General features: G+C 38.2%; 1 pseudogene across 1 annotated transcript in view; it reads right to left on the bottom strand.

The window, feature by feature from the left end:
- LOC309801622 (piwi-like protein 3) overlaps positions 1-22,730 on the bottom strand; it is a 33,265-nt pseudogene that overhangs the window by 8,830 nt on the left and 1,705 nt on the right. Inside the window, exons 2-8 of the transcript in view lie at positions 13,929-14,112; positions 11,829-11,940; positions 5,520-5,646; positions 5,196-5,313; positions 4,364-4,478; positions 3,007-3,185; positions 2,493-2,565 (exon numbers count right to left, since the gene is read on the bottom strand). The product of the transcript in view is annotated as a piwi-like protein 3 (transcript). The remainder of the gene's footprint in view (positions 1-2,492; positions 2,566-3,006; positions 3,186-4,363; positions 4,479-5,195; positions 5,314-5,519; positions 5,647-11,828; positions 11,941-13,928; positions 14,113-22,730) is intronic.

Genomic DNA, 22,730 nt, shown 5'->3' with positions numbered 1-22,730 from the left:
AGGATTGTTCCATAAAATAACTGGCCAGTACACTTCTAAAATGTCAAGGCCATAAAACCCAAAGACAGATTGAAGATACTTCCCAGATTAAAAGAAGACTGAAAAAGCCTGTTGGTTAGATGCCTCAGGTGACCCTTGATGGACCAAAGAATTTATTTTGCTGTAAAAAGGAATGATTGGAAGAATTTGGATTAGGGGTATAGATCAGATAAATGGCTCAGGAAAAAACATATATATACACATGTAACTACTATGAATAATGACACGTGTATATATATACATATATATGTATATATAGTGAGAAGGAAAGAATGATTATATGTAGGTAGATATAGAGAGGGAGAGAATAATTATAGGAATGTGCTAAAATTTACTGGTTGGGAAATCTGGATGATGGTTATAGAGAGATTTGTACTGTCTTTGCAACTCTTCCTGTAAGTCTGAAAATATAAAGTGAAAAGAAAAAAGTTTTAAAATATTCAGGAAAATAGATAGTGGAGGTTTTAGATTGGATTGGTGTGTACTCATTTTTAAACAGAAAATTTGTAAAAGATTCTCTATTTAAAATAACAGGGACTATGTTCACAGTTGCCATTTTTACTGCCAATATCTGATTTTGAGGAATAGGTTATTAATGTTATGTGTAAGAGGGCTATTTTTATTCTTTTAGCCTTAAATTATTAATACAGTACTAGATTGCTTTTCCTTCCTGGTTTTAAAATTGTCTATAGTTTACCTATGCTTTTATTTCCTCTATTTCTGCCTTACTCCACCAGCTCACACGTTTATAGGAATTAAATTCTTTACTATTCCCAAACTATGTGAGTACTTATGAACTCTTGGTAGTGTTACCACCAATTCATATTAATATTTGGGAAGTTAATGTTTAATTTGGGATATAATATAAATATTTGACTTGATGTCTTCCCATCACATTCAGTGGATTACCTTACACAGCCTGGTTCTGGCCCCCACCCAGCGCCACACAGCGTTTGAAATTTGTGAGCCACATGGCTTCACCCCTGCTTATATACGAGAATTCCCCTCTGTTCCTGGTCTAGGGAGACTTACATTTGTGCCAGAAGATGTTTTACACATAATTTCCAGTTCCTATTTTATTGGTCATTCCCAGTTGTTTGGCATGCATAAGATTGTAGGCATGCTCTCCCCACCATTTGAAAAGATACCTTAAAATATTTAAGGGACTGCCCTGAATAAAAGATATTGTTCCAAAAAGCAAAACTAGGATAAATTAGTAAAAGTGGGGCAAATTCCCATTCAAGTTTCAGATAAACTTTCTTAAGAGAAATTCCCACAATTAGAAAGGCAGTCTTTCACTTTCTAGGCAGATGCTAAATGAACAAAGAAAGTCATGTGATGAGTTGGGATGCAAACCACCACCAAGGCCTCTTGAACTCCATTCTAACACGTGATGCTTTGCTGAGTCCCACCAGAGGCTTCCTTGACCTAGCTGAGCATTTAAGGCTACAGCACCAGAGAAGCATGAAGCATGGCATTCAATCAAAGTAACAGGAAGCAAGACACAGATTTAAGAACAGGATTTCAAAAGTAAGACATTTCATTTGAGTATAATAATGGCTCACAGAAGGTATCCTTCAGAGTAGCCTACAAGGTTGCTTGGTAGAAGCTGAAAGGAGAGAAAAGTCTAGGCTCTATGGAAAAGACAAGAGGAGGAATATCCTGGTTTCAGGATCAAGAAACAAAGATCCCTTTTAAGAGCATCCTGGGGACTTCCCTGGTGGTCCAGTGGGTAAGACTCCACGCTCCCAATGCAGGGGGCCCAGGTTCGATCCCTGGTTGGGGAACTGGATCCCGTATGCCACAACTAAGAGTCCACATGCTGCAACTAAAAGGCCCTGCATGCCACAACTAAGAAGCCCACATGCCGCAACTAAGACCTGGCACTGCCAAGATAGATAGATAGGTAGATAGATAGATAGATAGATAGATAGATAGATAGATAGATAAATATAAAGAGCATCCTGGATGATGAGGGAAGAATGGGAGATGAGTTTGGGAAAAGAATCCAAGGAAGAAAGGAAAAAGATGTTGCTTTAGTAATTCAGATACAACGTAGTGACAACAGATGGGAGAAAGGAAAAATCCCAAGAAAAATACCAGACAAAAGAAAGAACACTTACTGGAAGAGAACAGATCATAGACTTTGCAGGTTACAGCTGGAGAGAGAAATGATGAATGTGTGCCTACCATAATCCATATTACTTAATATTTGTATGGTGTTTTTTAATCTGAGACTTAAAAGATAATTCTAAGTCCTCAAGCCTAAAAGAATGAGCATAACATGGTGATATTAAGTAGTAGCTTAAACCCCAAAGTCTGTATTCAGCTACATTATAGGGGTAAATTTATATTTTCTGGCTGGTTTAGGAAACCAATGGCAACATCCAAATTCTAAAATACATACAAATGCAGCTCACTAAGGACGGGGCACACATCAAATAGACACTTACAATCTGTGTTTTTTGTGAAGCATGTTTTTCAAAGGTGCTTATATAAGAATGGACTGTATCATCTGCTTCAAGCCTAGAAAATAAGTATTTCATCTATACTTCAAAAGTAATGAACAGTGAAACATGTCACATTTTATACAGCCAATGAAACATGATATAAAACAAGGCAAGATAAACTGCCAAGGTAAGTATTTCAGTTGAAGGTTTTTAAGACAAAAACAAGTTCAATTTTTGGAAACAAGACTGGGAAGTAGTTTTTGCTATTCCCTCCTCCCCCGTCCACTCATATCAAGTTGCTAATTCTCATGTCTTCAAGATGTAGCCCAATAGCCAGAAATCCATAGATCACAAAAGCCTGATTTAATATGTGTGGGCTGGAGCAGACTTTACTTTTTTGCTTACACACTTTCAGAGTTTGGATAACGTGACAGATTCCTACAATTTAAGAAGTTTTTCCACTTTCAAATTGCCAGCAATCGATTTTGAAATTGTAGATAATTTCTGCTCTACTTACAGTTTTGCATTTCTGACAATTATGCCCATTTTGGGTGTGATTTTCTGTAGATTCTGCTGAAAGGTAAGGGCTGTTCCATAATTTCCCTTAGTGTAGAGTATTAGCCAATGATCCAGTGACATTGCTCTAAGTACAGGTACCCTTGTGTTTCTTGACCAATCTTCATTATGGTTGTCAAACTGGAAGAGAATTCCAAGACATGGTATAAAACTTCATTAAAAAAAAAGAAAACCAACATCATCTAATATGCAAAGGCAATTATCCATTTACAATCCTTTCCACTGTAAATCTGTGCTATCTCCCATTGAAACATTACCATTTTAAACTTCAGCCATGACAAGATTTTTTAAGTACTTTAAAAATAAGTTTATTATAACTAATGAATACAAAAGCTGACATGTTTTCAAACATGTTTGCAAAAAAAGTAAAGCCCTCCCTTGTTACCCCTCCCCACAAGATACAGAGTAAGAACTTGGACAGAGTTTTACATGAAATCTAAACATGAAATTCTCATTTGTCAGTTGATCCTGAAAAGCTCCAACACATTATATTCTAGGTAAAGGTCCATTAAAATTAAGAAATCAACAAACCACTTGCTTTCTACTGTCATTATAATGCTCATTCAAAATGCTGAAGGACAAGAACAGGTAACATAAGATTGCACGTGACAGATATTCAAAGTTCACGGATCTATGAAATCACAAACAACTGAGATGAGAATCCTGGGGTTGGAATTAAACGCTGACTTAAAAAGGCAGTCCAGGTCTTCCCTGGTGGTGCAGTGGTTGAGAGTCCGCCTGTTGATGCAGGGGGCACGGGTTCGCACCCCGGTCTGGGAGGATCCCGCGTGCCGTGGAGTGGCTGGGCCCGTGAGCCATGTCTGCTGGCCCTGCGCGTCCAGAGACTGTGCTCCACAGCGGGAGAGGCCGCAGCGGTGAGAGGCCCACGTACCGCAAAAAAAAAAAAAAAAAAAAAAAGGCAGTCCAAGGAAATCTATGTACATTGTAGTCTTTCACATCTGGTCTAATGTCAGCTATTTTTCCTTAAGATATAGGTTAGTCACACTAGAATACCATGGGTTATTATGATTTTAGGTATTTGACTCTTAAGGATACATTTGGAAGATCATTTTACTATGAGAGAATGTGCACAATACTAATAAAGATATAATACAGAGACTACTATATGCCAAGCATGTTACCTGTATTCTTATTAAATGATGTCTTGTCCTCTCATATGGAAATGACAGGTAGTCTGAAAACAGCAGTCATAGTTATTGACATGACCGAGTTAGTTCCCCTTTGGGTTGTTACTAATTTGACCCAACTTTGACGTGACAATTCTGCAGCTGTCTTACAATTCTTCTTCCTTGATGAATTCTTACATCTTGCAAAATTCTTCCAGAAAACAATAAAAACTCTGTCTCAAGTTCCAAATTCCAGTCTCGAAGCTCCTTTTGCACAGTATTATTTCTGAAAGAAAAAATATTTCCACATGCTCAAATCCAAGAAAATATGCAGAGGCAATTATCCATTTGCAAAACACAAGTCAGTGTTCCTCTCATCTAAAGTTCCTTATTGCTTGTGTTTTGTGTCAAGATGCTACAGGTAAACTCCCTAAGACTCAATCTTGTCTTTGTTCTCACATTTGTGCAGACACTTAGAATCTATTTCATTCTTAGCCCCTCTTGGCCTCCTCTGACACTGCAATGACAGAAAAAAATAGAGTTGCACCTCCCCACTCCCCAAATATCACTTTCTTCCCAATCGTCACTTTTTTTTTTTTTTTTTTTTTTTTTGCGGTACGCGGGCCTCACACTGCTGTGGCCTCTCCCGTTGCAGAGCACAGGCTCCGGACGTGCAGGCTCAGTGGCCATGGCTCACGGGCCCAGCCGCTCCCCGGCATGTGGGATCTTTCCGGACCGGGGCACGAACCGTGTCCCCCACATCGGCAGGCGGACTCTCAACCACTGTGCCACCAGGGAAGCCCCAATTGTCACTTTTTAATTGAAGAATCTGAGATGCCAAGTGATCCACACAGGTCTCCACTTCACACACACAGAAAAGTAGCACTTACCCTGTGCAGCTTGCAGGATCTTAGTTTCCTGACCAGGGATTGAGCCCAGGCCCTCAGCAGTGAAAGCATGGAGTCCTAACCACTGGACAGCCAGGGAATTGCCACGCACTTACTCCCTTAAAGCATCCATGAATGTTAGCAATTTATGCTGCCTTCTACCTGGATCCATCCTCATATAGGTGGACTACTCTCTCATCATTCTGTAGTCTTTATGCAGGTCATCCGTTAAGCCTTAAAAAAAAAATCCGAAAGATAACACTCCAAACTAGCAAGAATAGATTTCTATTAGAGAAAACTTAACTGTTGTATCCGGAAGAAGAAGAAAATCAGAGAGAGCAAGTCTGGGTCATGTGGAGTCTTGTGAAAATCCTGTAAAGTAATATTGGTGACTTTAAAGAAGGGCTCTCTTTTATGAAAATGGTATAAATCCACAGTACCTGTCAGGTGGCATAGCTCAGGAACCAGCATTATAGGTTGATGGAGTGTGTCCTGTCGGCTCATTTTCCATTTGCCCTTGGTGATCAAAAGTGGCTGATTTAAGGTAGTGACCACTGTACCACAGTGCTGTTCAACAGAAAAACGAACACTGGCATGCCTATTAGCAAAACCTTAGTAACATCAAATAAATAGGTACAAAAGTGCATTTTTGGATCACAAATGGAGGACTAGAGGTGTGGTGATATTGTTTCCCCCAGTTTAAGAAAGCCTCCAAAACACTCTTAATATTCTCTTAATTTGATGTCCCAGGGATCACTTATAAACATAGATGGCCAAGGAGAGTAGAACACCCACAAAATATAATGGAATCATTGTGCTACCCTTTTTATTATAGATGTAGATGGGTGAGACTTGTGTAGTATGTTTTTCTCACCACAGTAATGCCTTGAAAGTTTCTAAAACATATTGAGAATTTTCAAGAGGATTCCTCTACTAATGGGGGACAAAAAAACCTGGCAACTTTTTAGAGTGGCAATTCCAGATCTATTCCCAACATTCCTCTTACTTTATTTCCCCTAAACCCTTAGTCTCTGCTTCCAGTAGGGAAAGGCATCTTCTAAGACATCACATACAGAAGTTCCTATCCCTAAGGCAGCAAATTCTTGTACAACAGAGTGACTTTACTCCCCAACACAAAGTGGAGATTCTTTGTAGATCTTCCTAAGCTGCTTATTAGCAAGGTCCTCATCAATAAGTTAACCACATGAATTCTGGTATCATCTGTCATTTAAGCATCTGAGAGCTTCAAAAGGAGTTCCAACTTTGGGCAAGAAGACTTCAAATCGAGGTTTCATGGCTCTTTTCTTTTCAAGCTGGGTGGCTACTATTAATTCTCATGCTATTGTTGCAGATTATATATTTTTTCCTTCAAGCACTGTAGTTATTTGAAGGCAGCTAAGATTCACCCCCTATTTCCTTGTCCTAGACCCTTCTTTAAGGAGGGCACTTGTGCAGGTATATACATGCATGTAGAATCATGGCATCATTTTAAGCTTCATCCACAGCTCCTATCACCCAGTTTATCAAAGCCTTTGGACATGCTCTTCCTCCTATAGAGAACTTTAGAAATCACACTTCCCATTTCTTATAGCTTTTGTAAAAAATAAACAAACCTCTAGGGAGGGTGGGAGGGAGATGCAAAAGGGAGGGGATATGGGAACATATGTATATGTATAACTGATTAAATTTGTAAAAAAAAATAAAAAATAAATAAAAATAAAAATAAAAAAATAAACAAACCTCAATTAAATAGAGTCAGGAGACCAGAGGGGGAGCTCTCTCATACCCTGCCATGATAGCAGAGCCCAACAGGAAGAAGAAAGACTTCTCTTCTTCCCAGGCAAGACCTTGGCCAATGAAAAGCCATGGTCTCTTTGTTTACTAAAGCCCTTCCAACTTTCTTTTCTCTTCTATGAAAGGGTTCTCCTGTCCTCCTCAAGTGGGACTTGCACATGGCTCACCAGGGTTGCAGACCCCAAATTGCAATTCTCCACTGATCCCAAATAAACCCATCTTTGCTGAAGAAGAAACCTGCAGTCTATTGTTTTAGGTCCAAAAAACAAATCAGTCCTGTTGTCCCTATTTCCATTATTTGAAAGGTAGGATTGTGCCTACTTTCTAATGCCTCATCTATGAATTCAGCAGTTTTTCCCAGATCTCATTATGAGACTCTTATGAGACTCAGCTCCTACCAGGGCATCCTGAGACTACCCTAGTCATTCAAATATTTCAGCACATCCATTTCACTCAAGTAAATCTGCTGGAACCATTTTCTTATGTTTACATGTAAGACTCTATATATCAACACATGCTGAGAAGGTAGTTTGCCTTAATGTGACACACTCTCTCAAATTATTACTAATCCCACTACTCTCTGATTCTAACATGCATGAATTATCTATTACAACCTATGTGTATGAACTACTATGTGTCAGTCATGGTGTAAGGTATAAGAGATATGTATTGCAAAGAGCAGAATCATAGCTCTCCTAGTCCTATGAAACTCATAGTCTATTGGGGAGGGGAGAGATTTATAAAAATCACCCAAATATATAATTACAAATTGGGATAAGTGTTATGAAATACAAGTACATAACAGAAAAGGGTGACCTCACAGAGGCCTGATGTTGCAGGTCAGTGTATGCATGGGAGGGAGGGGTACTGTTGGGATATCCAGAATGGCTCTTTTTTAAAAAAAATTATGAAGTATTGTTGATTTACAATACTGTGTTAATTTGTGCTATATAGCAAAGTGACTCAGTTATACATATGTATATTCTTTTTCATATTCTTTTCCATTATGGTTTATCACAGGATATTGAATATAGTTCCCTGTGCTATGCAGTAGGACTTTGTTGTTGTTCCATCCTATATATAATAGTTTGCATCTGCTAATCCTAAACTCCCAATCTTTCCCTCCCCGACTCCCTCCCACTTGGAAACCACAAGTCTATTCTCTGTACCTGTGAGTCTGTTTGTTTCATAGATATGTTCATTTGTGTCATATTTTAGATTGCACATATAAGTAAATCATATGTCCATCGACAGATGAATGGATAAAGAAGTTGTGGTGTATACACACACACACACACAAGTGAATATTACTCAGTCAGAAAAAAGAATGAAATAATGCCATTAGCAGCAACATGGATGGACCCAGAACGGCTCTTCTTAATCAAAGATCTTTGAGATAAAATTTGTAGGATGAACAAGCAAACATCAGCCTAGGTGGAGGTATCAGCACACATAAACTGAGAAGGAGAGAGGTCCTTAACTCTCTCACAGCCTCACCTCCCTTACTTCCCCAGCTTGCATTCCATAGCCTGTCACAATCACGTCCTCACAAATGCCATTCATTCCTTCACTATGCCTTGATCATGCTACGTTGGCAAGTCTCAAACCCTGGTAAAACCCAGCTGTCTGTTCTGCCCATGCAACCAACAACCAAACCCTGCTGACTGGTTCTAGAGTTAGTCTGCCACAATCTAAAAGGGGTGTTCTGTTCAGATTCCCTAGTTATGCTTCCTACCCGTTCAAAAAACCAGCATTTCACACTTTCTCATCTCTTCTCAAATCTGCTATACATCTCCCTCATCGCTGCCCATCAACTAACTCAGCCAATGGTCTTGCTTCATACTCACTGAGAAGTGAATGTCTGAGGATTCAGACAGGAATACACTTATATTCTGCCCAGTGTTTGCCTTCTCTCTACACATATGTATGTTCTTCTTGCCCTCTGATTACTATGGAGGATGTGTCCTGCTCCAGAAAAGGGTCTGTAATCTCTACTACAGCTATGGATTCTAACCTCTTCTTTCCTTCAGGGATTTTGTTCCTATCATTACCCCTCATTTATCTTGCCTTCCGTATTAACAATTTCTCCTTCTCTAGTTATACCAGGATAAACACACACTGTAGTATTCTCTGACTTAAAAAAATCCTTCATCTACATAGCATTTCTCTTCCCTTCTATGCAAACATTGCTAAATTTTTCCTTCAGTACCCTCCACCTGGACTTCAATGCCCACCATTACACAATTTGCTCTTGGCAGTGAACTCCATGCTATGAAACTCAATATACTCTTCACTGTGTATTTTTCCCCCAGCTCTATTGAGGTATAATTGGTATACAAAAATCTGCCCATAATGTGTACAGTTTGGTGAATTGGGGCATATGTATACGCTCTCATTTAACCTCATCTTAACATTCTACAGAGACGCATATCTTTCTTTCCTGAAATATTACATTCTCTTGGTCATCTATATATTCTGCCTAGGTGACTGCATATCAAAATCCAAGACTAGGTAAGAGCTAATAATTCCCAAAATGAAAACTCCAGGCTTTACACCGTGGGACTCCAGACTCATCAGCATGCCCAAAGAGCATACTTTTTTTACCCCCTTTGGCAGAGAGATGATACTGAACTCACCACATCTGTACACGAAAGAAAAGAGTGTCCACTTAGGTAGGTTCAGGCTATAGGACTGAATTTTAACAAAGAAATATGAGTGAAAGTAGTGCATTAGCCTATCACTTTCAGTCTAAGGGACCTAAGAGCCAGTATGCTGCTTCTACCTCTTTTCTTCTAACATGACAACCTTGGAGTCCTCTTGTTGAGATGGTAGAGCCACAAAATGGTAACAGATGAGATCACTGAGTCTCCCTGACTCTCATTAGACTTTATTCAAGCCAGAAATAAACCTTTTAAAATTAACTTACTGATATTTCAGGTTGCAATTCCATCTGTGCCTATCTCATCCCAGAACAATCTTATTACACTTATTACAACCAAGCCTTCACTATGTCCTCTCCATTTTCACCCACTTCTCCCATCCTGCTCCAGGCCACCATCATCACTTAAGTCAACTGATTTAATAACCTCCTCACTGGTTTTCCTGCCTCCATTTTTACCCCCGTACAGCCCATTCTCTGTATATTAGACAGAAATCTTACAAATATCTACATAATATGATTTTTTTTTCTGTACGCGGGCCTCTCACTGTTGTGGCCTCTCCCATTGCGGAGCACAGGCTCCGGATGCACAGGCTCAGTGTCCATGGCTCACGGGCCCAGCCGCTCCGTGACATGTGGGATCTTCCCCGGACCGGGGCACAAACCCGTGTCCCCTGCATCGGCAGGCAGACTCTCAACCATTGCACCACCAGGGAAGCCCTACATAATATGATTTGACAATAAAATCCAATTTACTTCTCTAGAGAACACTCCAGCCTAGTTTGGGCTCTGGGTACACCATGCCCACCCCAAAAATAGTGCCTTTGTTCTACCTCTTCTCCCTCATCCGTACCTAGCTCGCTCCTTGCTGCCATTTACATATCAGCTTCGCAGAGAAGATATCCATGACCTTGCAGACTAATAGCCACCAGATGTTCTCCATAGTACCACCCAATTTTAATTATCTCCATATCCCTTATAACTATTAGAATAGTTTTCTTCTCGTTTGTCATCTCTCTGTCTGCCATGAGAATGCAAGTGCCTTAAGAGCTGAGAACTAAATAGTCTTACTAATGTATACCCAAGATATACAATAGGCACTCACTAAATGCTTTTGGGATTGAATGAACAAGTAATAAGTGTGGAACACAAATGAGGATAATGTCATAATAACCCTCCCTTGAAGGGATGTCAGAGGGTTATGTACCTGCAATTGTTCCAAGTAGCTATGTTTTGACTCCCAGTATAATACAAGCTTTCTTAAAAAAAAGCATCCATCTATAAGTTCTTTCCATTTGCCACAAATATCTGCCATTCCTTCAATTACCTTTCTCTCATCTGCTAAAGCTAGAAAACCAACCTCACCAACTGGCCTGAGTTTATTTGTGAGCACTCAAATTAAAAATAGAGGAGGGAGGGCTTCCCTGGTGGTGCAGTGGTTGAGAGTCTGCCTGCCGATGCAGGGGACATGGGTTCATGACCTGGTGTGGGAAGATCCCACATGCTGCGGAGCGGCTAGGCCTGTGAGCCATGGCTGCTGAGCCTGCGTGTCCAGAGCCTGTGCTCTGCAATGGGAGAGGCCACAACAGTGAGAGGCCCGCGTACCGCAAAAAAAAAAAATTAAAAAATTAAAAATTAAAAAAATAGAGGAGGGACTTCCCTGGTGGCACAGTGGTTAACAATCCGCCTGCCAATGCAGGGGACACGGGTTCGTTCGGTGGTCCGGGAAGACCCCACATGTCGCAGAGCAACTAAGCCACCACAATGAGAAGCCCGCGCACCACAATGAAGAGTAGTCCCTACTCGCCGAAACTAGAGAAAGCCCGCGCACAGCAACGGAGACCCAACACAGGCAAATATAAATAAATAAATAGAGGAATCCATGAATTATGAGATTTAGCACATAACAGACATCATCTCAGATTGTAACTGGTCATTTTTTCTTCTTTTTGAACCAAGTTCTGTAGGGCTGAAACTCCTACATAAAGTTCTCATTTCTGAAGTCTTACCATATTTTATTTCTACCTAACAATCCATCTACATGGTCAAAACATCCATAGCCACTTCTAAGCCTGACAGGGAGGGCCATCTTGGAGCCATTCTAATTATGTGACATTACCCTATACACAAAACACTGAATACATGGATAACAGATATAAGCCACGCTATAATACCCCAAAAGGAGAATATATACAAATACATATATATGTGTCTAACTAAGACTTGAGAAATATACTTAATTGTATAACATGAAAAATTTTAAGACAAATATGTTTGAAGAAATAAAATTTCATAACTCCCTGTAATAGTCTACAAAGGAGGTTTCACTGCCATCCGATCTTGTAAATGTAGAGCTGGGAGACTTCTCCCAAGTAATACCATCCACCCTATAGGTTCTGTTGTCATACCTGTGGAATAAATGTAATATGTGGTATTATTCCTGACGTTATTGCATGAAACCATGTAAGAAAGAAGTGGTTTAAAATCCTACAGGTAATTGCAGGATATATATAGCTTTGTTAAGATTAATTCACATAACATGCAATTCACCCATTTAAGTGTGCAGTCCAATGGTTTTTAGTATACTTACCGAGTAATGCAATCATAACGCGATTTTAGAATATTTTCATCACCCAAAGAAGAAACACCTGAACCATGAGCAGTCACTCCTTGTTTCCACCCAATTCCCCCAGTCCTTAAACCACCACTAGTTTACTTAGTGTCCCTATGCATTTGCCTACTCATCACATTTCATATAAATTGAGTCAAATAATATGTGATCTTCCCTGACTGGCTTCTTTCACTTAGCATAATATTTTCAGGGTTCATTCATGCTGTAGCATGTATTGCTACTTCATTCCAGTTTATTGACAAATAATATATCATTGTATAGATATACCACATTTGTGTTTATCCGTTTACCAGTTAATGAACATTTGGGTTGTTTATGCTCAAGCTATTATGAATAGTGATGTTGTGGACATTCATATACCAATTGTGGTGGATATGTTTTCATTTCTCTTGGGTATATAAGCTGGAGTGGAATTGCTGGGTCGTATGGTAATCCTATATTTAGCACATTGAGGAAATGCCAGACTGTTTCCCAAAGAGGCCATACATATACCAGCAGTGTATAATGGTTGGTTTCAATTTTTACACATCCTTGCCAACAGTTGTTAACATCTTCCTTTTTAAATTTTAGCAATCCTAGTAGATAGGAAGTGGCATTTCATTGTGGCTTTAATTTGCATTTCCCTCATGGCTAATGATGTTGAGCATCTTCTCATGTGATTATTGGCCATTTGTATATTTTATTTGGAGAAATGTCTATTCAGATCCTTTGCCCATTTTTTAAAGTTGAGTTTCTTTTATTGAGTTGTAAATATTCCTTATGTATGTAGATACAAATTATTTACTACATGTGATTTGCAAGTATTTTCCCCTGTTCTGCCAGTTGTCTTTTCACTTTCTTGACAGTATACCTTAAAGAACAAACATTTTATTTGGTTAAGTCCAATTTATTTGTTTCTTTGGGCATTACTTGTGCTTTTGGTGTCTTATCTAATAAGGTTTTTGCCTAACTCAAAGTCAAAATTTACTCTTATGTTTTCTTCTAAGAATTTTATATTTTTACCTCTTTTAGTTAGGTCTATTTTGAGTTAATTTTTTAGTGAATTTGAGTTAATTTTGTGTATCCTGTGATGAAGGGGCAGGTGAATATCCAGCTATCCCAGCAATACTTGTTGTAAAGACTGTTCTTTCCCTGATTGAATTATCTCCATACCCTTGTTCAAGTCAACTGACTATAAAAGTGAGGGTTAATTCATGGATTCCCTATTCTGTTTCACTGAGTTTTAGGTCTATACTTACACCAGCGTCACACTGTCTCGGTTACTGTAGCTTCATAATAAGGTTTGAAATTAGGAAGTGCGAGTCTTCCAACTTTGCTCTTCTTAAAGATTGGATTTAAGGTTACTTAGCCAAAACATCCTCTTATCAATTTAAGATTTCTGGTGTAGAGGGAGATTAAAAATAAAAGCTTCCTTCGAATGGAAATTTTCTAGTAGATTGTAATTAAGCACCAATTTTTAAAAATAGCTAGACAGAGAAAGGAAAAGAGAAATTTGGAAGATGCGTACTCTCTTGAGTGCAAGTGAGCGTTCAGAGCCAACAACTGAGTTAACAGTAGGCCTCACAAGAGCCTCAGAGTTTACAACTGACACATGTTCCTCTCCCATGCTGTACAACCAGATGAGAAAAATTATCCAGTGATTCTTGCCATTTTCATGCTATTTCTACTTCTGAATGTCTACATTTAATCATTCAAAAACCCTAGGAACATCTCTAATGAAAAAAAGTCAAAGTGATTGGATAGGTTTCCAAAAAGCAGACATACTTTGTAAGAACAGATGACCCAACTAATTTTTTAAGAATTTCTCTTTTGCATCTTCTCCTCTGGCTTTTTCACGAGTGTGTGATATTAAATCATAAGCAGTTTCCATTCGGAGCAGTTTATGGCTCACATCAGCACAGAGGGTAAGACCAGTTTCATATGGAAGAATGGAAGTAATATAGCCAGGCTAGATTTCCGATCTGCAAATAAGTTAGATGTGGGTGTCAAGATCCCAGCTCTGGACGTAAATCCAGGTATTAGGGAACCTAAACTCACTGTCTAAAATTGAGGCTTTTAGAGTCAGTTTTAATCTCTTATTTTTAATAATCACTGGTCTTTTGAAGGACCTTCAAACAGAGATTTTTACCAGATACACTAGTTATAAGTAATACATCATCTTTGTTAAACCATTTTTATTATCACCTATGGGCTTAAACTATTATCTGTACTCAAATGTGAGGATATATGTGATACATACATATGTAAATTATATACACGTATACCAAGGAGTAATACATACACAGAGACACAAGTGTGATGACTGACAATATTTTCAGAGAAATTACCCAAGTAATCAACCAACATACCTGCTCAATTTGAAGACCCATAAAGGACTTTGGGGCATTAGTGTGAAGAGGGCTTCCTTTTGCGTTTTGTGTATGTGTGTTATTTGCTTTGACACTGTGGTTAGGCTAAAGTAGCACTATTCTGGGTTTTCATCTTTGGCAACTATTTTCTCACCAAGAAGCTTTTTTATTGGGTTGATGCCAAATGAGTATTTGCCTGATTCTTCCTGTCCTGATTCTTTAACTATTTTCCTAGTTTGGACAGCCACAATTTCGTTAGTATGTGTTAATTTCACCCTTCAACGTGGACACACTTGAAGCGAAGTGAACTCCCACCACACTGATGGTAGACTCCATCTGAGCATGCTCAAAAGAGCACAGAAGTTTGTCCATGGGGAGGGTACTATCAGACGCTGATTGACAGTATCTGTGTTGTAGACCAACTTAAGGGAAAACACATACGGTTCTTACCCTTTGCTGCTCCTGATAATAGGCAATGGCAGGCTCTGGATCACAATGTTTGAACCCAGCAGGAATAGTTTTGCACTCTATGTGGCATGACTAGGATAAGGGGTATATGTATCTTATCTAGCTTGTATCTTCTTTTCTATGCTACACAAATACAAGGCTGTCACTTTCTGAGACAATAAACTTTCTCTGGATGTGACAGATTCAAAGCAGATGCCAAATTAGAAACATTTCTGAATTAGGTGATTTGGGTGCCTTGACCAGGTTTAAGAAACAAAACTGTTTTTCTTCTTGGTTTCACATTTAAACAATATGTGTTAGTCTAAACTATATGACCAAAAAATAGAACTACTAAAATAACAGGCCCTGGGCTTCCCTGGTGGCTCAGTGGTTGAGAGTCTGCCTGCCGATGCAGGGGACACGGGTTCGTGTTCCGGTCCGGGAAGATCCCACATGCCACGGAGCAGCTGGGCCCGTGAGCCATGGCCGCTGCCCCTGCCGTCCGGAGCCTTTGCTCCGCAATGGGAGAGGCCACAACAGCTAGAGGCCTGTGTACCGCAAAAAACAAAACTAAATAAATAAATAAATAAAATTACAGGCCCTTATCATTATTATTTTGATATAATAAATAATAGAGGGATATTGTTTTACTACTAATTACCAGCATTTAGTAACGACAAGCTAAACATTAAGCCTTTAGGAAATTTGTGAACTCCTTCATTTCTTCCAATAAGTCTGTCAGATTGGTACCAGTATTTATCACCATTGATGAAGAAACTCAGTTTCAGAGGAAGACACTGAGGCACAGAGAGGTTGAAAGGAACTTGTCCATAATTGCCCTAGCTGCTATGCTAGTCTGCTTCATCAACCACTATCACCACTATCACATTTACTTAATTGGGCTCTAGATTCAGATAAACAACTTTTCCTGGTTGCAAGGAAATCATTTAACAAGCCCAGATTGCAATGCTTGAAATGCAAGTCTGAGCCCAAATCTTAGAACCCAAAACCATGTGATCACTAAAAATACTGAGTATCTATTCTGCGCTGTATAATAGGAGTTTGCTTTTAAAATAACAGGTCCTATTAGGAATAAGTGTACAAATGACATTCTAGGAGGGAATATATCCAACAGGTGTTTTCAATTCCTTTAGTGGCAATGAAAAAGTATGAAGGCATTTCCTGCAATACTAAATGAGCTGATTTGCTTTTGGTGGGTGAACACTGAACTTTGCTTACAAAACTTAACCTGAAAGCATTTTCTAAGTATACTGCTATTACTCTACTAAAAGTTAGCCTTGTTATCTCCTTTAACAAACAAGAATGGTAAGACACAGTCTCAGTTAGTATAGTATGGATAAATCATTTTTGGTGTTGGGTAAACTTGTACCTTAATGAGTGTCTTCAATTTTGGGAAGACATGAATTCAGAATTGCCATTCTCTATGCACATTATTGCCATCTAAACTAATTCCAGCAAGACATAGCTATAGTTAGGTAGATCCTTTCATAAAATGATGCAGTCACTCAGGAATACTTTATAACGTAAAATGACTGGACAGTCAGTAACCAATGAATTATCCTAATGCTGATTCATCTGAGAGGTCCTTTATTCCAATGACTGCTGTTGCTATCCTTCTCTTTTCCTTTTGGGATTAAGAACTATGCACAAAGTCTTACTTACTCTAAGGTTCACCTTGTACCTCTCCTGTCACACAACTCATCATTTTCCCCATCATATGCCACCAAATGCCAAAAAAAATCTGAGCACTCTGCGGTCATGGCACAGGTATTTCTAAAGAGATGAACACTTGTTCAAAAATCATTAATCTGAGAATAAATATATGGGGAAATGATTGGAATCAACTGAAACTATGAGAGGCCAGCAGGGCAGATATGTGTGTGTCTGTATGTGTCTTAAAGAATAATGTTCTCTATGAGAAAAAATGCTTTAGTGCCCCAAAACTTAATCCAATTAATATCCTGGAATATATTTCAAGACCACTTGTATATATGTGCATGTACATAATTTCAGCATTGTATATTGTTTGTGTTATGTTCTCCCTTCTATTCATGGGAATATGTTGCCTTTAAAGCTTAACTTTTCTTGTCGATTTTGTACATGGATGAAGGTTCACACAATAAGATAACTTCAAGGATTTCTTTCTCCAATACCATTGATATGAATTCCTATTACTTAATTTCTTTTTCATTGATTTGCAGATGACAGTCCAAGATAGTTCTGCCAATGGAAATCACAGGACTACCAAGTATGGCAAAGACTTTGGAACAATTAGAGTGTGTTTTCATGGTCTGCATCAGAATTCTACAGATGGCTTTTGGCTGAATTGGCAGTGAAATGAGAATGGAAAGTTAGTGTATCAGTTACTTTTCAGTTTGGTATTTTTTCTTTTCTAGTATTCTACTATGTATTAGAAATTACATAAAAATCAGGAGAAGAAAAATGGTTAAGAAAAATATAACCTGTCATGTTAACGACATTCAGCACTTACCTAGACTCACAGGTACCACGAGAGAACATGAGAGCTGGCTTGTGAGAGCTCACTTTGTTCTAATTCCCTCATTATATTCATGAAAAGCTTTGAGGCTCAAAGAAGGAAGTGACCCTGCCAGAAGCATACCATGAATCAGTGATGAAAGGGAGACTCCTTGGCTTCTGTAGAGCCATGTCTCTGTGCACAAGGTGTTAAAGAAGCATTAGTTAAGTGCCCCTTTACCTAACAACGTGGAGCTTAATCATTGGGTTTGGGCTTCTTGTCTCTTCTTTTCTTTTGCTTTCTCTTTTACATCCTTGGGGGCCTTAGGTTTTAGTTGCTCTCTTGAACTGGATTTAGAAGACATTTATTTTCACTAGCCCTTATTTTTTTGGGATTGTTGGCTGAATTTTTAAGAAGTTGGGGAAGGATACTGAACTGCCAAAAGTTAACAGATTATTGGCAAAGAAATAACAATAATTATAATGCCAATTTCTCTGGGTATTCCCTGTGTACTTTAGGGGTAGAAATAGTATTTGAAAAGTGATTTCAAAACGTGCAAATATTACCTGTGGGACATAACCTACTGGTTAAGACCACTAACTCTGAAATTAATTTGCCTGGATCTTTTTCCCCCAGCTTTACCACTTATTAGTGGTGGGACTTCAGGAGTGTTTCTTCTTTGTTTCACTTCCTTTTTAAAAAACAAGGGGTTAATAACCTCACCCATTCTACAAAGATGTGGCATGGAGTTAATACATGTAGAGTGGTTAGGAATCTATGCCACTCTTAAGTCTTTTAAAATCAACCTTACTATTGTTGTTACTATTATTATTATTTCGTTAGCTGTCCTTGAAACAGTTTGCCAGCAGTACTCACTTGTTTTTCTTTTTGTTGTATATTCTCTAAGCATTCTACCAAACCCTAAGTGGCTGGTTTCAGATATTTTACACCTCTTTACCTGTTTGTCACAGCAAAAGTAAAAGGACTTTGGCTCACCTTGATCAAATGAACCAGAACTTTGGTTTTCTCCCATTCATACACACTGGTAAACAGATGTGAAAAAGCGACTCCATGGGGCTTTCAGTCTGGAGCCAAACATCCAGGCTCTGTGTAACTCAACACTATTATGAACACATGTGGGTCCCTTAGGTCCCAAAAGAATCTCAACTAAGCCCATCATTATTTCAGGAATATGAAGAATGCTTTTTGTGAAGTGGTTGAACATAACAGAAATACAAGAAAAGGCAGAGATGTTTCGTATCACAGCTTTTTGAGAAATGCTCAGAGCTCTAAGATGTAGCTGACAATTTCCGCATCAGGTAAAGCTTTCAAAGTTACCAAAAATTTCACCATAAATATGTTTTTTCATCAATGGCAATAATGTGGTGACTCTATTGCTCAATTCCACACAGCATCAGCATTAAATACATGAAAAGGGTAAGTTAAAATATCTGTATGATTGCTTCTGACATAACACTGAGAGCTCTTTTATTTAGGTACTCCATCAGTTATAATGTGGAACATTAAGACAAATTATTTCTAAACACTAACAAGCAATGTAGCAATAAGTGGCAGACAATCAAGGAGAATTTTGCCATAGCATGGTGTTTATTTTGGTACAAGCAAGAATGCAAATCCAAAGGATGTAATTTAGAGGAAACTCTTCCTGTCTATTCTCTAGGAACTAGAACAGGGAGAATGAGAAGATGATTGTGGGTAAGTCAAACCGTTTTCTCCTAATTACAGCTGAATAACTGGGAGCAAACTCCCATGGAAAGTTGTGATCTGCTTGAAGAGAACTAGGAGGGTGCCCTGGTTAGGGTCTTCCATATACAGTTATTCAAGCTCAGACTTGATCGTCTGTCAGGGATGTTACAGTAGGGAGAGTTTTGCTGTAGCTGTGAGACCAGCAAGATCACTTCCAACTCTAAAACCTACAATTTGAATCACCAACACCAGCCGTCATTAAGCGCGACCTCAAATAACTCCAAATCTGTTCATCTACTCACATCTTCTTTACCCAGTCAACAGACCTCAAGTGATTACTACATGCCAGACACAGTTCTAAGACACAGAATAAGGGATAAGAAAAGTAACAACCTCTGTCACTGCGGGGCTTGAGTTCTTTGGGAAGAAGTTCATCTAAATACAAAGAGACACCAAAGATAATATTTGTTTTTATTATTATTCTGTGAAAGAAGTAAGGTAATCTGATAAATTGGGACTGAGTTAGGCTCGTAGGACAATCAAGGAAAAAAATATCTTTAAGAGATGAGTGCCAAATAGAAAGGAATCATTTATGGACAATTTTTCTGTAAATATTATTTCCAAGACATGGGAACAGCAAATACAAAGGCCTTGAGGGAAGATGAAGCTTAACTACAATCAAGGAACAAAAGGAAGCTACAAGGTAAGGTCAGGAGATAACCACACAAATTTATACCAGCTGGTCCCTAACTTCAAGTCTACGTGTATATATTCTTGAGGTGAGTTAAGACATATATATCATCCAAAAAACAAAAACAAGTTGACTCCAAAATTACCCTGGAAATTCTGAGTGAGAGTCTTTACAAAGGCACAACCATATTAAAGATCACAGCCATCATTCTCCAAACTCCACTCTGGCCGTCACTTGCAGGCATTTAACAGGGGTGGTTTAATTTCCTCTCTAAAATATTGTGCAGGAAGAACAAACATCCTGGCATGTCTGCACCGTGCACCTAGTGTCTCACAATTGAAAAGTAGCTGGAGCTCACCCTGCTGATGGCTTTGCCGGTTTTTGTTTTGTTTTGTTTTGTTTTGTTTTTACCTTTTATTAAGAGTCCCATCTCTTTTAAGAACTGGGATATATTTTTTGAGGGAAATAAAGTATAGGAAAATTCAATGGACAGAGATCATACTGTACTTGACTTTTCTGTTCTTTGCTACATTTGTCGAGACAAACGTCTGTTCTTAGCCTTTTTTAATGGCTCTGTTAAATATAACGGACACACGGTACACTGCACATACTTAAAGAACACAATTTAAGTTCTGAACTATGCATATACCCATGGAACTGCCAACACAATCAAGAAAACGAACATATCCATCACTTGCAAGTGTTTTTATGCCTCATTCATAAAGCCCCTTTTCCCCCCTCACATTCCACCCCTCCACATCCCCAAATGGCCACTGATATGCTTTCTATCGTTATAGATGTGTTTGCATTTTTCTAGAAATTTATATAAAGGGATTCACACAGTGAGGACTCTTTTATCTGGCTTCTTTTACTCAATGTAATCATTTTGAGAGTAATTCATATTTTTGTGGCTATCAATAGTTTATCACTTTGTTTTGCTGAGTAGTGTTTCACTGTATGAGGATACCACAGTACGTTTATTCATTCGCCTGTTGATGCGTGCTTGAGGTTGTTACAATTCTGTCTATTAAAAATAAAGATGCTATGATGATCCATGTACAAGTCTTTGTATGAACATATACTTTCATTTTTCTTGCATAAATATCTAGGTGCAGAAAGGCTGGATCATACGGTAGGTGTATGTTCAACTTATAAAGAAACAGCCAAACTGTTGACTGAAGTGACTATGACACCTTCCTTCCCACTGGCAGTGTAAAAGACTTCCAGTTCCTACACTGCCTCACCAATAAGTGGTGTGGTTGGACTTTTCTAATTTTAGACATTCAATAGGAATGTAGTGGTATCTCCTGGGGCTTTCACTTTCATTTAGCTAATAATTGATTACAGTGAGCAACTTCCTGTGCTTATTTGCATCCGTACACCTCCTTGGCAGGATCTCTTTTAAAATATTTTTACCCATACTGTTAATTTTTAAAATTTTTTCTAATTACTGAGTTTTGAGAGTTCTATATGTGTTAGAGATACAAGTCTTTTCATGTATATAATTTGTAAATATTTTTTTCCAACCTGTGGCTTTTATTAATAATGGCTTCCAAAGATGAAACCCAATTTATCACTTTTTTTCCTTTATGGATCTTGTTTCTGGTATCATCTGTAGGAAATCTTCACTTAACTCAAGGTCAAAAAGATTCTGTCCATGTTTTAGAGATTCATGTTTTCATCTACATTTAGTTAATTCTTTATATGGTGTGAAGTAGGGATCAGAGGTCATAATTTTGCATATGGCTATCTATGCACAATATCCGTGTACTACATGCTTCCAGCATCATTTGTCAAAAAGACTATCCTTTCTCCTCTAAATTGGCTTTGAACCTCTGTTGAAAATTCAATTGTCCTTATATGTGTGGATATGTTTCTGGGATCTACATTCTATTTGATTGACCTATTATATCTGACTCTTGGTTATAATATATTCTTCCACTGATTTCTTTTCACTTGCTCATGTAAATAGTCTCCCAGTAATATAGCCTTTCCATTTGACTGGACATATCTAGGTATACCTGAAATGCATTTGATAAATCGATGGAATTTGCACTCAAACTAGGGTTACTTTCCAAAAACACTTAAAATGTTGAGGTGTATAAACGATGTATTCTACAGCCTTCCTGCCTCAACCAAGTGTATGTTAACACATCCCCACAAGCTATTTTGCATGTGTATGGGGCTGTAGAGTCTGGGGAGTATGAGAGCGGTATGTGCTGTCTATCCCAAAAGATCATCATAGGAGGCAAAGGAAACATTAAGGAAATAGATAGGAATAGTCAAATGCCAAATGTCAAAATATTTCTCATGTGTTTTTAATGTTTACATTGAGATAAATAAGCAAATTATAAAATACAAAACTTCACAGAATATTTCAAAATGCTCTTTTTTGCCAGATGCAACAAGATACTAGGAATAAATAGAGGAATTTTCTGGAAACAGCTTGTCTTTCCTTTTTTTATCACCATCGAGTGATGGGGTTGTATTTTATTCAGTGTCTTGTACATGTGGGTGCGAATAAAAAGGAACTTCTCTCAAAAAGAGAAATGAGCAAAGAATATGTGTTGTCAACTTGTCTAAAGCATTTTTTCATGTTCTGACTCATTTTTCTTTGTATTGGCATTTCAAGGGATTTTGGTTTTTAATTTGACTATTCAAAAACCTTGATAACTTCAGTGAAACTCCATGAAGATAATATAAACAACTGTAATGGAAAATGAAAAGATGATAATAGCAACCAGCACTGTGATATTTCTTGTCAGTGTTCTTTACTATTTAAATAGTAACAAATCCCATATTAATTTGTCTTTTCGAACTTTGGCCTTTACTTTGGTGGAATAAGTTCCTTTTGCTTTATTATCTGTTTGCAATTA

Source organism: Mesoplodon mirus (genome assembly GCF_964341445.2).
Source record: "Mesoplodon mirus genome assembly, contig: SUPER_3_unloc_1, whole genome shotgun sequence".
In the NCBI taxonomy this organism is placed as follows: Eukaryota; Metazoa; Chordata; class Mammalia; order Artiodactyla; family Ziphiidae; genus Mesoplodon; species Mesoplodon mirus.
Note: the sequence above shows the minus strand (reverse complement) of the source record. Positions and strands in the feature narration are given on the sequence as shown.